This window comes from Palaemon carinicauda, chromosome 34 (genome assembly GCF_036898095.1).
Source record: "Palaemon carinicauda isolate YSFRI2023 chromosome 34, ASM3689809v2, whole genome shotgun sequence".
Classification (NCBI taxonomy): domain Eukaryota; kingdom Metazoa; phylum Arthropoda; class Malacostraca; order Decapoda; family Palaemonidae; genus Palaemon; species Palaemon carinicauda.
The window spans coordinates 65,738,705-65,754,054 of NC_090758.1; the positions used below are offsets into that span (position 1 = coordinate 65,738,705).

General features: G+C 39.5%; 1 protein-coding gene across 2 annotated transcripts in view; it reads left to right on the plus strand.

The window, feature by feature from the left end:
• The first annotated feature begins 502 nt into the window (after positions 1–502).
• The window catches only part of LOC137626648 (uncharacterized), a 164,550-nt gene continuing 149,702 nt past the window's right edge, over positions 503–15,350 (plus strand). For both annotated transcript variants that reach the window (XM_068357666.1, XM_068357667.1), the window contains exon 1: positions 503–753. The gene's annotated coding sequence lies outside the window, so the exon portion shown is untranslated. The remainder of the gene's footprint in view (positions 754–15,350) is intronic.

Consider the following 15,350-nt stretch of genomic DNA (forward strand, 5'->3'; position numbering starts at 1 on the left):
TCTTAATCTCAGAAGACATTTATTATAATCTTCTTTGTCTTAAAAATGATTCGAAACTCTGTCTTCATTCAAAGTTTATAATGATTTTTTACCTAACCAACAAATCAAGATTTTTATTTTCTGATTCGTTTCACCAAAGAAGAAGTTGCAAGGAAATAACACTCGTTATCTGCGGCTTTGGCTGAGAAAGCTCTTATCTTGATGCCACTCCTCCTCACTCCCACCACACACCACTCACCCTTATCAACGATCCCTCAGCCCAGGAGGCAATATACCCGCGGTTGGAGATAAAAGATAGTGGTTAGAGCAAAGCTCACTCGTCTCTTCAATAAGGCACAAAGTTAACAATACGAAAACAGGTAATATTAGATCATCTTTCTCACAATTGTTTTAGTCAAAGCATACGGTTTAAGGCAAAATTAAATTGAAAATTACAAATAAAAGTTGCATTCATCACCAAGCCGAGTGATAAGGGCGTCTGATTACCTTATCAGGCGGGAGAGATAAAGTCCGTGGTAGAAAGGATGTTGCGTTTAGTATCAAAAGGTTGTTCGTTTGAAGTTGTTTGGACTCACTTTTCATTTCAGAAGCTGAAAGGACAATTCAAATAAAACCGATGGATCGGACGTAAATAAACGTGAGAATAAACAGAATATATTGGACGGAGAAAAAGACCAACAGGAATAAAAGATAACTAAGTGAAGTGTATAAGAGCTTGAAGATAACACTTGGACATCAAAGGTCGATTGAGAGGTGAGTTCAATACTTAAAATTCATTTTTATTAGATATATCATAACTTGGAAAAATACTGTTGAATCTATGTGAATTTTGTTTATAAATGAATTTCATTCAATTCTGATAAAGAAATTCCTCAAAGTATGATATATATATATATATATATATAATATATATATATATATATATATATATAATATATATATATATATATATATGCATATATATATATATATATATATAATATATATATATATATATATATACATATATATATATATATATATATATTCAATTCACTGATGGTCATGTGAAAACGCCCACCTAGTATTTCTTACCTCATGCAGAATAAATAAATAAATATATATATATATATATATATGGATGCTATTTCTTTTTGTATGAATTGTTAGTTTTTCTCAATCTTGTTAGGCTGGTATTTCTTTTTGTATGAATTGTTAGTTTTTCTCAATCTTGTTAGGCTGGTATCTTTTTGTGTTCAAATTATTTACTATTTATTGTCAAAGATTTGTTCCCACACAAATACATACTTCATTAGGAGAATGTCTTCAGCAAACTCATTTGTCCATTCAGAGTTGTTGGCATGTGGAGGTAAGGCTCTGCTCACTAGCCAAGTAGAACAACCCTTACTTTGATTCAGGCCGCAATTCTGTATGAACAATCTTTTCTGCTGCCTCTGTATTTTCTGTTATGATTACTAAACTACAGCCTAATATACTACATAGAAACTGAGCCGTGTTACCTTATATTTTGCCAATGAAAACGCACTCACCTTTGTGTCCCTACGGTATTGAAGATACTAGTGAACACTGTGCCCCACTCTCTCTTCCCTTACTCGCAAAATGTGACAAGGACAATTGATGGTTTTTGTGAATCCTGGTCATATTTATCAAAAAGATTGACAGATTAATATAAAGCTACTTAAGTAATTGGCTTACCACACAGAGGGAAATAGCCTTACTGTCATCTGGAAGTCGAATGTCCATATTGTAAACGCAATGTTGTCAGAATTGCTGTACACAATTAGTAACTACAAGATGAGCCAATGTAGGTATTGTATCTTTAACCCTCACTTCCTGGAGTATTATTATTATTATTATTATTATTATTATTATTATTATTATTATTATTATTATTATTATTATTATTATTATTATTATTATTATTATTATTATTATAAAAGACTAATACCATTTTTGGAAAAGAGAAAAGCTCCCACAGATAAAGTAGAAAAGCAAGATCGAGTGTTCCCTCTAGTAATATAACTCAAACCCAAAAGATTGTAACACCAGAGTACAGGGGCTATGGTACAACCAAGGATATAACTTAACCATGTGTCTATTACTTTAGATGTTACAGTATTGTTTAGTCTTGGAAGATCAGACTGTACTTAATGTCTAAAATTGCTAAAAATCTTTTTCATTATGCATGAAGAAATAATTGAACAATAGTGTCATAGATTAATCCGAAAATCAGAAATAAGAAATTTAATAGACCTTAAGTTTCTATCCCACAGATTAAGATGAGAGTCAGAGGCCAGATAGGAATTTCTTCAGGATTGACTAATAGCCAAAAATCATAAAAAGTCAATCTCTAAAAGATAATTTTTGTGATATTTTTTTTTCTGAATGTGTTTCTTAAAATTAAACCCCAAATAAAATTTCAATGAATTGTAAACAGTTAATAAGACATTGTCAATGCAAAGATTTCAGTATTGAGGAACTACTTTCTTCATCCTACTTAAAATCTTACTTGGAAGTGTTATTTTACCATTCAACTTCATACCCCATAATTTTCCAAGTACACTCATTTAAGCTTAATCTTTATTAAGGAATTCAGAAGTAAGTAGTCTGTTCAAGAACTAGAATTGATGAAAAAGATGCTTTCATAATTAAAAGGAGGTTGTAGTGCCCTGGTTTCTTTGTTCAAATTGTTCTCATATTCTACAAGTGTTGAGATTTATTTCATTTGTTTTACTAACAAAGTTGCTGTCTTGAGCGAAGCCAAAATATCCTCAGATTTTTTATAATATACCGTAGTTGGTAATGGCAAGTGTGCAAAGGGGGAACAACACCTCTTAACTATATGGGAAAAGTGACCTTTGTCTTTGGCCACAGTGTGAACAGCGTGCAACTAGGTTACACACTCTCTCTCTCTCTCTCTCTCTCTCTCTCTCTCTCTCTCTCTCTCTCTCTCTCTCTCTCTCTCTCTCTCTCTCTCAACTTTTGATCTTTTTTTACTTTTTTTTTGGTGAAGAGTGTTTATTTTTGGTGAGTGCTTAAGCAATAATGTACTATGCCCTCAAATCATACCACCTAGAGATGTACTTTCCATCGCCTGCTGTTGCATTGTGAGAATTTTTCAGCTCTACCAACAAGGGTTGGGGGACCAAAAGTCTTTGCTCGCCCTTAGGAAAATGACCAGTGTCGCTCACCTACATCCGGCCGCAGATGGCTCTCCCTGTGAAGTGAATGTCCTTCTTGTCTAACACATTCGGCGCATACGCGTACCTGAAAGTCCTTCTATCCCCAATGTTGATATTTGGCCCAAAAGAACCTGATGACTAAAGTCAATGGCCTTATGGACAGCCACTTCACTACCTCCCAGACATCCATCAATGCCTTTACTCATGATGAAGTGGACACCTATTCAACATCCACCAAAGCCAACGTGAATGCAGGTCACAGATGCCTAAAAAGTGAAGGGCCTAACTGGCAACAAAGTTGCCCACCATCCAGAAATGCCACAGCTCGCTTATGCCCCAGCCTATGACCTCTCCAGGCATATCCTGATGTCTATTGGCTGCAGTTATGCTACTACTACTCCAAATTCAGTAGTACTATGATTAAAAGGGCGAAATGTTGTCAGCAGTAAAAAAAACATGTAAGTATGCCATTGTTTGCGGTGGTGGCATACCATGTCAATAATATTTTCTTTTTACATGACGCAGGCACGTGAGTGTGAATTTTGGTAGGCAGGGGTGCTTGCCGTTCTCTTCTGCAAACGCGGATTCTTACTCATAATGCATCCCCAACCCGACCGTTCAGACCTTATTCTCCACACCCACACAGTTCCCAGTTGCTACGAAACACGGTATTTATCACCATATCAAGATGACGTGTCCACGTGTGTTAGCCAGTTTTAGAAGTCTAGCACCGGATTGTTTGGCCGCCACTAAACGAACTTTCCCCCAAATAGAAGAAATGGGCCTTGGTCAAGAGGCCTCAATTCCATAGTTCTCACCATTGCACATGGCCCTGAAGAGACATGTCTCCCTACGTCGGTGCAGGGATTATAGGATGCAGACAGAAAAGGAGCACTTCCGGCTCCCAAACAATGGAAAGAGAATCCCTATTTGCACAAAGTGAAGGTTTTCTCAACGTACGACCTACTAAAGGGGTATTAAAGGTGCCCATCAACCCAGAAGACATCCCTAAGACCACCATTCCCATTGGTTTTGGTACATACACTTTTAATTACTCCTGTTTAGTCCTTCGTAATGCCCGGGCCTCTTTTCAATGTCTTTAGGAAGTCATCTTAGGAGACATGACCTTCTGTGTATGTTGCTGAACGACATACTTATGTCAACTTATTCCAAAGAGGATCACCTCCGTCATCTATGCATTGTACTCCACTGCCTACAACAGAACGGTCTTGCCGTACAGTATGACAATGTACCTTTGGCGTTAATGAAGTATCGCTCTTAGGGCACCGTTTCACTCCTGAAGGAGTCAAACCACCTCCAGAGAAAGTATCAACAGTTCAGAACTTCCCCACGCCCTCGAACATCACAGCTGTGCAAGAATTATTTTGCATGATCAGCTATTAACACCATTTCCTGCCAGACATTGCCGCCCATCTTGCTACCCTCTATGCCCCAGTCAAGAGAAAACTAAAAGACCTGATGTGGGGTCCCCTCAAAAAGCACCCATCTGCAATGCAGAAAGTGCCCTATCAACCACTGCCAGTCTCACCTTTCCTGTGCCACATGCACCTCTCCTTCTTTCCACTAATGCCAGCGATGTCGCTATTGGGGGAGTTATAAAACAGGTTTTCAATGGCTCGCCCCGCCCATTGGCCTTCTTCAGTAGGAAAGTGTCCAAAGTGGAATCCAGCTACTCTACTTGCGTCTACGAATTGTTTGCTGTGCACTTGGCTTTCCGTTACTTTTGCCCTTCTTATGAAGTACACCCTTCCTCGTTCTCCTGAACCAGATGCCTCTGGTGTAGGCCTTCACACGATAGTCTGATTATTTATCCTTCTGTCAACGTCAACATCTCTCTACCATGGCTGGATACAAGTATACCTTCCACCACGTCCCTGGGAAAATTAATTCGTGCTGATGCCATGTCAAGAAACACATTAGCCGCCATTCACCTAGGATACGATTTTAAGGCCGTGGCAGAAGACCAAAGAAAAGATCAAGAGAACCTCGCATGTAGGATATCCTACATATTCATCGGTTCGGAGGGCATCCCTCTGGACGATTACAATGCCACCCTCCTCTGTGATGTCACTACTGCTGGTAGACCTAGACCTTGGACACCTTCTCCCATCCACTAACCGGTTTTTTATTTCATCCATGATATCTTACATCTCTCGCACCATTCTACTACACAGCTTCTGAAGACAGAGTTCATATGGCATGGAACTACTATGGATGGTCAGGTATGGGTCCGTTACCGAGCTTTATTCCAAACCTCAGAAGTACATTGACAGAAGGATTTAGGAGTAAGCACCTTTCCTCAACCTCAGCAGTGCTTTGCCCACATTCCCGTTGATGTTTTAGGTCCCCTACCCACATCACAAGAACATCATTACTTGTTTACCGTCATCAACTGCTCCACTGGTTAACCTGAAGTCATTCCCTGGAAACTGCAACGTCCGGCAACTGCACATCCACCTTATCTTACTCACAGGATTGAAAACGAGATTTGGTATCCCCAAGCATATTACTTCTAACAAGGGTGCAAGTTTAAACTCTCAATTGTGTATATATTAGTGAATCTCGTGCATGTCATCCTTCATCATACAACCGCATATAACCATTCAGACAACAGTATTGCTGAACATTTTCACTGTACCCTCAAAACTGCTTTGATGTTCCACATCAAGGACTGGTTTACACAGCTTCCCGGGGTCCTTTTGGAACTAAGGACTACTCCTAAAGACGACCTGGATGTCTCGGCAGCTGGAAAAGGGTTTGATAACCCGTTGGTCGTCAATGCCGATTTTTTTCCGGTCTGCAACCCCCTCCTACGAGCTGCAGTGCCTATATCACATTGTGGGGAATTTTTTTTTCAGCTGCCCGATTTACAAGCCCCTGCCAAGGAACATATACCGACAGAACTGCACTCTCTAACGCAAATTTTCCTCCCACAACCATTTCTTCGTGATCCGCTGTACACAGAAAGAATTCCTCCCGAACAAGCGTGGCAAAGCAGACTGGGTCTTCATTGATTGCCTAAAACCTGCATATCTCCTGACAGACAACGGCCTACAGTACGCCTCTCAAGAGCATGGTGGCCTCTCTCAAATGTACGTTTTTTTTTTAAGGGGGAGCAATGTACCGCATATTTATCACACACTCATACACTCAAACTGTATTTCTGTTTTATTTTTTATTTTTTCTGCATTTTGTCAAATTTTTCCACCTTTATTGTGAAAACTATAGTTTTTTTTTTGTGAGTGATAAAGCAATTACATACCATGCCCTGATATCATAACTCCTGGAGAGGTACTCTCTAACGCCAGCCGTCGTATAGCGAGAGTTTTTCAGTTCTCTCAACAATGGTTTGGGGACAAAAAGGCTTTGCTCGCCCCAAGGGATTTGTCCAGTGTCTCTCGCCTACAGCCGGCTGCAGACAGCTCTCCTCATGAAGTGAATGTCCTTCTTGCCCATTGCATTTGGCGCATACCCGAACCAGTATGTGCTGCTATCCTCAATATCTATATTTTTCTCACAAGGACGTGATGACCAGAGTCAACGCTCTTATGGACGACTGCTTCACCACCTTCCAGACCTCCGTAAACGACTTTACTCCTGAAAAAGAGGACACCTATTCCACATCGACCGAAGCCAGCATGAATGCAAGAGGTTACAGACGCCCACCAAGTGAAGGGCCATAGCAGCGACAAAGATTCCCACTTCCTACAAATACTACTGCTCACTTTTTCCCAATATCTGCAGTTATGCTACTACTACTCCAAATTTTGTGATACTACAACGAAATGTCGAAATTGTTGTCAGACGTCAAAAAACCTGTGAGATTGCTTTTGCTTGCGATGGGGGCCTACCTGTCAATAATCTTTTAATTTTACATGACGCAGGCACGGGAATGCAAATTTTGGTAGACAGGGTTACTTGCCGTTCTCTCCTGCCAATGCCAGTCTCTAGGACAAAAAGTCGTCTGACTAAGTCTGCCAACAACCACCTGGTAGCTGCCAATGAATCTTTGTAACACACATATGGATTTGAAACCCTCACACTATCGCTTTGAAGCCAAAAAGATATCTGGAAGTTTCTCGTTGTTGACCTCACATTTCCAATCTTCAGTACAGATAACCTCTCACATTTCCAACTCGTGGTCAATATAGCTCACTGACTGTTAATAAACGCAGATCCGTACTCCTAAACATACCTTTGTCGAAATAGAAGAAACAGGCCTTTGTGAAAAGGCCTTAAGCCCATGATTTTCACCATTGCAATTTTTCCTGAAGAAACAGTTCTCTGTGCGTCAGTATGGGGATAACAGGGGCCATAACATGCAGACAGAACCGGATCACAAACATTGGAAAGGGACCTCCTACTATGCAAAATTTTTTCCATGTACGAACTCCTGAATGGATATTTCAGGTGCCCATGAAACCAGAATATATCCGGAAAACGGCCATCCTCACCCGCTCCGATAATTGCACCTTCAATTACTCTTGTTCTGGCCTTTTTAATGCTGGGACCACTTTTCTACATCTTAAAGAAGGCATGTTAGGGGATCTCACCTTCTGTCTATGTTACGTGATCGACATACTTGGGTTTACTTCTTCCAAAGTGGATCATCATCATCTATGTATCGTACTCCACTGCCTAAAAAAAAAACGGTCTCTTAGTCAAGTATGACAATGTATCTTTGGTGCCAACGAAGTATCGCTCTTGAGCCATTACATCACTCATGAATGATTCCAACCCCTTCTTGAAAAGATAGCAGAAATTCAGAACTTGCCCACTCCCTCAACCATCAAAGCATGGTAAGAATTATTTTGCATGATCAGCTATTATCATCATTTCCTGACAGATATCACCACCATTTCCACCACCCCACCCTTTACGCCTCCATCAAGGGCAAGCCAAAAGACCTGAAGTGGTGCCCTTCAAAAAGTGGTATTCTGCCACACATTAAATGCCCTATCAACCGCTGCTGCTCTTACTTTTCCCGTGCCACATACACCTCTCCTCCTTTCCAACGATGCTAACAATATTGCTATTGTGGGGGGGTGGGGGGGATTCTCAAGCAGTTGGTCAACGGCCTGCGCTGCCAATTGGCCTCCTTCAGTAAGAAGCTGTCTAAGGCAGAATCCAGCTACTCTACCTTTGTCCGCGAATTGTTAGCGGCGCACTTGACTTTCAGTCACTTTGGCCACTTCTTGGAAGGTACACCCTTACTCATTCGTTTGGTGAAGGCCTTCACTCGACAGTCTGACGCCTGCTCCACCTGTTAACGCCGACATCTCTCTGCCATGGTTGAATACAGTTGTACCTATCAGAACGTCCCTGGGAAAAGGAATCCTGTGCCGATGCCCTGTCAAGAAACCCATTGGCAGTCATTCACCTGGTATTTAATTTCAATGCCTTGGCAGAAGCTCAACGAAAAGATCAAGAGTACCTCACATGTAGGACATCCTGCATATCCCTTCGATGGGAGGGTGGTCCTCTTGACAACTCCAATGCTATCATCCTCTGTTACGTCAGTGCTGGCAGGCCTAGAGCACGGATACCGTCTCCAATAGAGTGATATGTTTTTGATTCCATTCATGACATTTCACATCCCTTGCACTATTCTACTACAGAGGTGCTAAAGACAGAGTTCATTTGCCTTTTAATTACTATGGATGCTCAGGATTGGGTCAGAGACTGTACTTCATGCCAAACCTCAAAAGTACATCGACAAAATGATTCAAGTGTGAGCATCTTTCCTCTACCTCAGCGGTGTTTTGTCCATATTCCCGTTAATGCTGTAGGTCCCCTACCCTCATCACAAGAACATTGTTAACTGATTACCGTCATCGACTGTTCAACTGCTTGTCCTGAAGCAATTCCCAGTGAAACTCCAACATTAGGCTAGTTTAAATCTGCCTTACTCACTAGATAGATAATGTGATTGTGTGTCCCTGAGCATATTACTTCTGACAGGGATAAAACTTTCAACTCTCAATTTTAGATATCATTAGTGAATCTCCGGGGTGTCACCCTTCATCAAAAACATCCACATATCACCCTGCAGCCAAGAGTTTGATTAAACATTTTCATCGTACCCTCAAAACATCTTCGATATTCCGGTACAATGACTGGTTCACACAGCTTCCCGGGGTCCTTTTGGAACTAAGGACTACTCCTTAAGATGACCTGGATGCCTCGGCAGCTGAAATAGTATATGGTAACCCAATGGTCATCCCTGCCTATTTTTTTCTGTGTGCAACCTCCTCCCAGCATCTCAAGTGCCTGCATCACATTGTGGGAAAATTTACTCCACGCTGCCACACTTACAAGCCCCTTTGCTAAGCAAAACATACCGACAGATCTGCACTTGTCAGTGCAAATTTTCCTGCGCAACAACACTAGCAAGCCACATTTAACGGTCCCTTACACGGCCCTTTCTTTGTGATCCGCTGTATGCAGAAAGAACTCCTCCTTGAACACGCATGGCAAAGAAGACTGGGTCTCCATTGATTACCTAAAACCTGTATATCTCCGTTCAAACGACCACCTATACTATGCCTCTCAAAAGTAATGCGCCCTATCTCACATGTGTCTTTTTTCAGGGGGGAGCCATGTACCCCACACATATAACACAGTCATACACTATTACTGAATTTTTTTTTTTGTATGTTGTCGCTATTGTTCTCGCCTCACACTGATAATTTGCTTCTGCCTGTATGTACTTGCATCAATCTTTTTGAATATTTGAGCCTTCTTTCACTGAAAATGTTTCTATAAAAGCTCACCGTCTCCTGAAATGAATTTACTTGTCATTTTCAAGTCTCTCATTTACCACCTAACTGGTGCATCCGCAAACCATTTGCACTTAACATATAGAGAGACGAATACACAGGTCGAATGCCCTATTCTCTCAGCCTCTGGTCAAACTCCCATCAAACAATCTAAGGACCATTATATTTACCCTAACACTTGACAAATCCTTCTGGATGCAGTATTGCTCATTTTATTATTACTAGGTACTACATACGTTAATATTCTCATATGATCTACCATAAAATATCTTCCTGCCTCAATGTGTCCTCGTAATTACAGCAAATGAAACAAAATCAGATATAAACATCTCAAAGGGGCTTTTTCCATATCATCTCAGTACATGTTGCCTTGCATATTCTCATTGATATATCCTTTTCTAACTTTTTTGACAAGTATTCTCTACATCACTATAAATTTGACTTAACCCAGGCTTAAACAATCCCTCTATAGCATAAACTCCCACAAATACTCTTTACTAATTCCCAATATCTATCATCCACTAACATATGCAATTAGCTGCATCCATAGGAAATTCAGGGACTTACAAATATCAATCCAATCACATATATAAAAAAAATAACGACATTGTTACAAACAATAGTTATTTTGATAATCTAACTATACATTTCCAAATCATGAGGTCATTCTTCTACCCTAATACATTTAAAATACATTCATGTAGCTTATCAATTTCCAAATATCCATCTTGCATTTTTTTCCAACTCTTCTTTAATTGTTAAGTTATCTCCATTCTTCACATCATTCTTATCTACAGAATTTGCCATAACAATTATATTATTACCCTTGTTTTACAGCCATTCTTCTTTAAGTAAAATATCGCAACTAGCAATCTCAATATAAGAATTCCTATAAAAAAATGCTGTGAATTTCATTCTCACCTATCATAATAATATCATTTTCCACTTCATTACTCCAAATTTCCACCTTTAACTGTACCTCTTCCCTGAATTAGTAAAGTTCCTTCAATTATTCCATGAATTGTTACGCTCATACATTGTCATTTTATTTCTTAATTCTATCTCTCATATTCTGCAATAACCATTGCATTCACTAAAGACCCCTGAGCACCCGTATCAATCATATTGTAATATTCAATGTCATATATTTTCACATATTTCATCATTCTTCCGTTTACACCATGCATAATGTCATTTACTCTCTTTGCGAGTTCGTCACATACTTTGTAAGTATTTTCATTTTCATATTTACTCCCTTCAATACTCTTGTACCTGACATTAAAGCCCCTCATACAATTCTCACTTATCAAATACTGTCATCCATCATTACATCGAACTTTTGAGAAATATTCTCTATCATTCTCCTTATATGCTATGCAAGTGGGCTGTTACTTTTTTAATAGAGAGAAGTGACAAATGAAACACAGCTTTTTTAAACAAAGGACAAGCCTAAATACAAGTACTTGTGTGCAATAACCTCAAATAATTCAAATCAGCTAATGCATCAAAAGGCAAGCTTTGAACCGGTTCTATTATCAGTGCAGTGGGAGAGTTAGATATGAAAATAACGGAAATACCTTAACAGTGTACGGCAGTTTCTGAAACACGTGTGTTATATGGCTACTTCCCTAAAAATGACATATATGGGAAATTGGCCACCCTGGTCTTGAGAGGTGCACTACAGACAGTTCATCTTGCAGTAGATACGTAGGTTGATTACTAAAGCCGTCATTGTGGCAAAGATCAAAAGAATTGTGCATATGTAATGGTATGTTAGTTGGTGCTTGCTATGGTCCATGCGCAGGAAAATGGGTTATGCCTTGTGCAAATCTGTCAGTATGTGTTGCTCCACTCTGGGCTCGAAATCTAGCAGAATGGAGAAAATAGTCCCACAACATGACGTAGGCACTAGAGATTTTTGGAAGGGGTTGCTGCCACAAAAAATACTGGCAAGGATAACCAACAGGTCGCCATACACCACTTCTACCAAGACATCCAGGACATCTTCAGAAGTTGTCCTCAGTCAGAGGTGGACCCTAGAAAGCTGAGTAAAACAGTTATAATTATTGCATGGGGACAACAAAGCTTCTTTGAGAGTGTGATGAAAATGTTCAACGATTCAGTTGAATATAGGGTTGCAGGAAGATTTCTGATTTAAAATGATGCCCGGGGGATTCTCTAATGAGGTCCCCAATAGAAAGGTGAAAGTGGTACCCCTGTCAGAAGTAATATGATCTGTGATATTAAATCTCATCATCCACACTTAGAGTAGAGTGTATGTACATGAGGTTGTCATTGCACTTTGCATGGGGATTGTTCCAGGCTTATGAGTGGAGGTCTAAATGCCAGTAAAAAGGTAACAATATAGTTGTGATGTGAGCAGGGGACCTACTACATCAGAGTGGACGTGAGTTGAGGTTGGGGGAATGGGACGACTCCTGTATCATTGCTTGAAATGGTGGCTTCTCCTATCACCTGACTTTTCTTTTTCCTTGATACGGGTATGGTTCTGCGATTTTTGGTAGACACTGGAGATTGCCGTTCACTTCTACAAAAGTCACTCTCCATGATACGGCGAGGTCATTCTACACCTGATCATATACGTCTGGTAGCCTCCAACGGATCTGAGATCACTAGCCAAGGGAACTAGACACTCACTCTATTGTTAGAAGTCCTAAATACCAATGAAAATTCCTTGTTGCTGACGTAACGTTGCTGCTACTTTGCGAGGATTTCCTTGAACATTTGCACTGCCGGGCTGTTGTGGGACATCTACGATTAGTCAACACTGACTTATACTTGTCAACACCTGTTCAACCCACACTCTCAAACCACAAACTCGACATCAGCGCATCCATGGATCCCTACAACCACTACCTCACTTTGTACCCGGAAGTCTTCCATACTGAACTTCGCCAAACGACCAAGGGTCTTGCAAAGCACAATATCTATCATCAAATCAAGAGGATGATGACCCAAATCTTTGCCAGATTCAGGTATCTGGCACTGGACCATTTGAATACTGCTAAACAAACATGCACCAAAATAGAAGAAATGGGCCTTTGCCTAAAGGACCCAAGCCCATGGTCGTTGCCTTTACACATAGTCTTGAAGAAAGATGGCTACTCCCTTGTGGGGATTATGGCATCTGAACATGCAGACAGAAAGAGATCACTGTCTTATCCCACACATTGCTTATATTATCCGACTTGCAGAGAGCAGTTTTTTTTTTTTACGCTCAACCTCTTAAAGGCCTTTTATCAGGTGCTCATGAACCCTTAAGACCTCATGGAATCAACCATCATCACCCGCTTCAGAAAGTTCACCTTCTATTACTCCTCTTTTGGGGTTAGTAATAATTTGGTCACTTTTAAATGCCTCATGAAAGGCAACTTATGTGTCCTTACCTTCTGCTTATGTGGTTTACTTACTTTTATTCTCATCCTTCAAAGAACACTTCCAGAACTTATTCATCATTCTCGACCACCTACAACAGCGACTGTGAAGAAGTCCACCCCCTCCCTAAGAAGGTAGAAGCCCTTCAGAACTTTCCCAAACCTTAGACAGTCTAGTACAAGTATTCTTGGGTATGATACACTAATAACATCAGTTCATGCTAGACATCGGCAACACTATTACACGAAGTTTGGTTCGCTTCGGAAAGTGCAATTCTGCAATGTATAGAATATCTTATCACATGATGCTGCTCTTAGCTTTCCCATGCCATAAAAACATCTCCTCCTCTGCACTATTACCAGTTACGTTGCTATTTCTTCACTACTCAAGAAGGAGTTCTTTGTCTTGTCACTTTTATCTGCCTTTAAAAATAGAAAAAGTTCGAAATTTAACCTACAAAATCTTACCTTGACCACAAATTGCCGTCTGGTACTTCAGCAACTTCTTAGATTTCAAACCATCTTTCATTCACACAGAATGTATGCCAATGGGATGAAATACTATTCCTACATGAAAATAAAGTATTATACTAAACAAGATACGTATTTCCCATGAATATTCAAATATTCTACTCGACCTGCCCTTGTTAAATCCGTGAGTATATAATCACTAATGTATAAATTCCTGATTTTTACTATTTTTAACTTGTTACCCATCCTGTTTTGGACGTTTCACACTATTTTCATTTTTATTACAACATATCATATTATTCCTATACTAATAATACCAATATGCAAAACATAGCAATGTTCCATGGTGATTACAATGGTACTTTAAGTGTAATTAACAATTTCTCAGAATTCCATACTGTTATACATCAAACATTATAATACAAACGGTTTTAGGCAATACCTTATTATGTTCTCCTTCACACAGCAAAACCCAAAGGAGAAGTAGCTGCTTATTATCTTTTTTACCCACCAGTCGTCTGTACTCTAGACAACAACTATGATGGACAGAAGACCCCAATTAGTTGGGTAATTTTCCTAAGTTATGTGACCACTGAGAGCGAAGGTACTTTTCTCCTTGTACAACACTCTTTCGTACAGCACTCTAAGTCAAACCAAGAAAAAGTTAACTTTTAGAACTGGCGACGCCGGTACTTTTTTAATTCAGGGCTCTCAAAAGCTATGCCTACACTTTTGACAGGGCATGGAGGCTAAACACTCATATTTATCCCTCCAAAAAGTCAAATCAAATGAGAAAATTACTTCCGCTCTCAGTGGTCACGGAACATATGAAAATGACCCAACTAAATTTTTCCACAACATTCCAAACATAATGTGAGTGTGTTTTGTGTTTAAGGAAAAATCAATAAATTTTAGAATATATCACTAAAATAATGACCCACAGGACGGGCAAGCGCAATGCTTTATATACTGCTTGACAGTAAATAGGAGCAGCAATTTTTTTTTGTTCTTTGTGAGTAAAGTGAAATACACCAGAGAAGAATATATTTTAGGGACTATATATGCTAGAATGATTAGTCTCTTTTCTTTTGAATAGCTCGGAAATATTTATATTTTTCTCTTCACCGTCCTAAACACATGGTTCTTTTGACAAGGTGGGCACCGAAACACTTGATTAACCTCAGAAATTAACGTCAAATCTCAACAAAGTATGTTATTTATTGGAAGAAAAACATGAATTTTTATTAGAAAAATGTGTTATGAATGGATTTTACCCATTTATTCATGAAAAGGACGTGAAATAAAGACATTTTCCTAGATGAAAATTCCAGCGCACATAACTTAGTACAAAATAAGGAGTATCTTTTAAGTATAAATGTAAAACTGTAACAACTTAACCCATTGGTGCAGTGGTAGCCTAAACATAGGCGCAAATAGACCACAAAGCAGCATAATCTTAGTTGCAACGAATGATAATGACAATTTTAAAAGCCCCAACATTC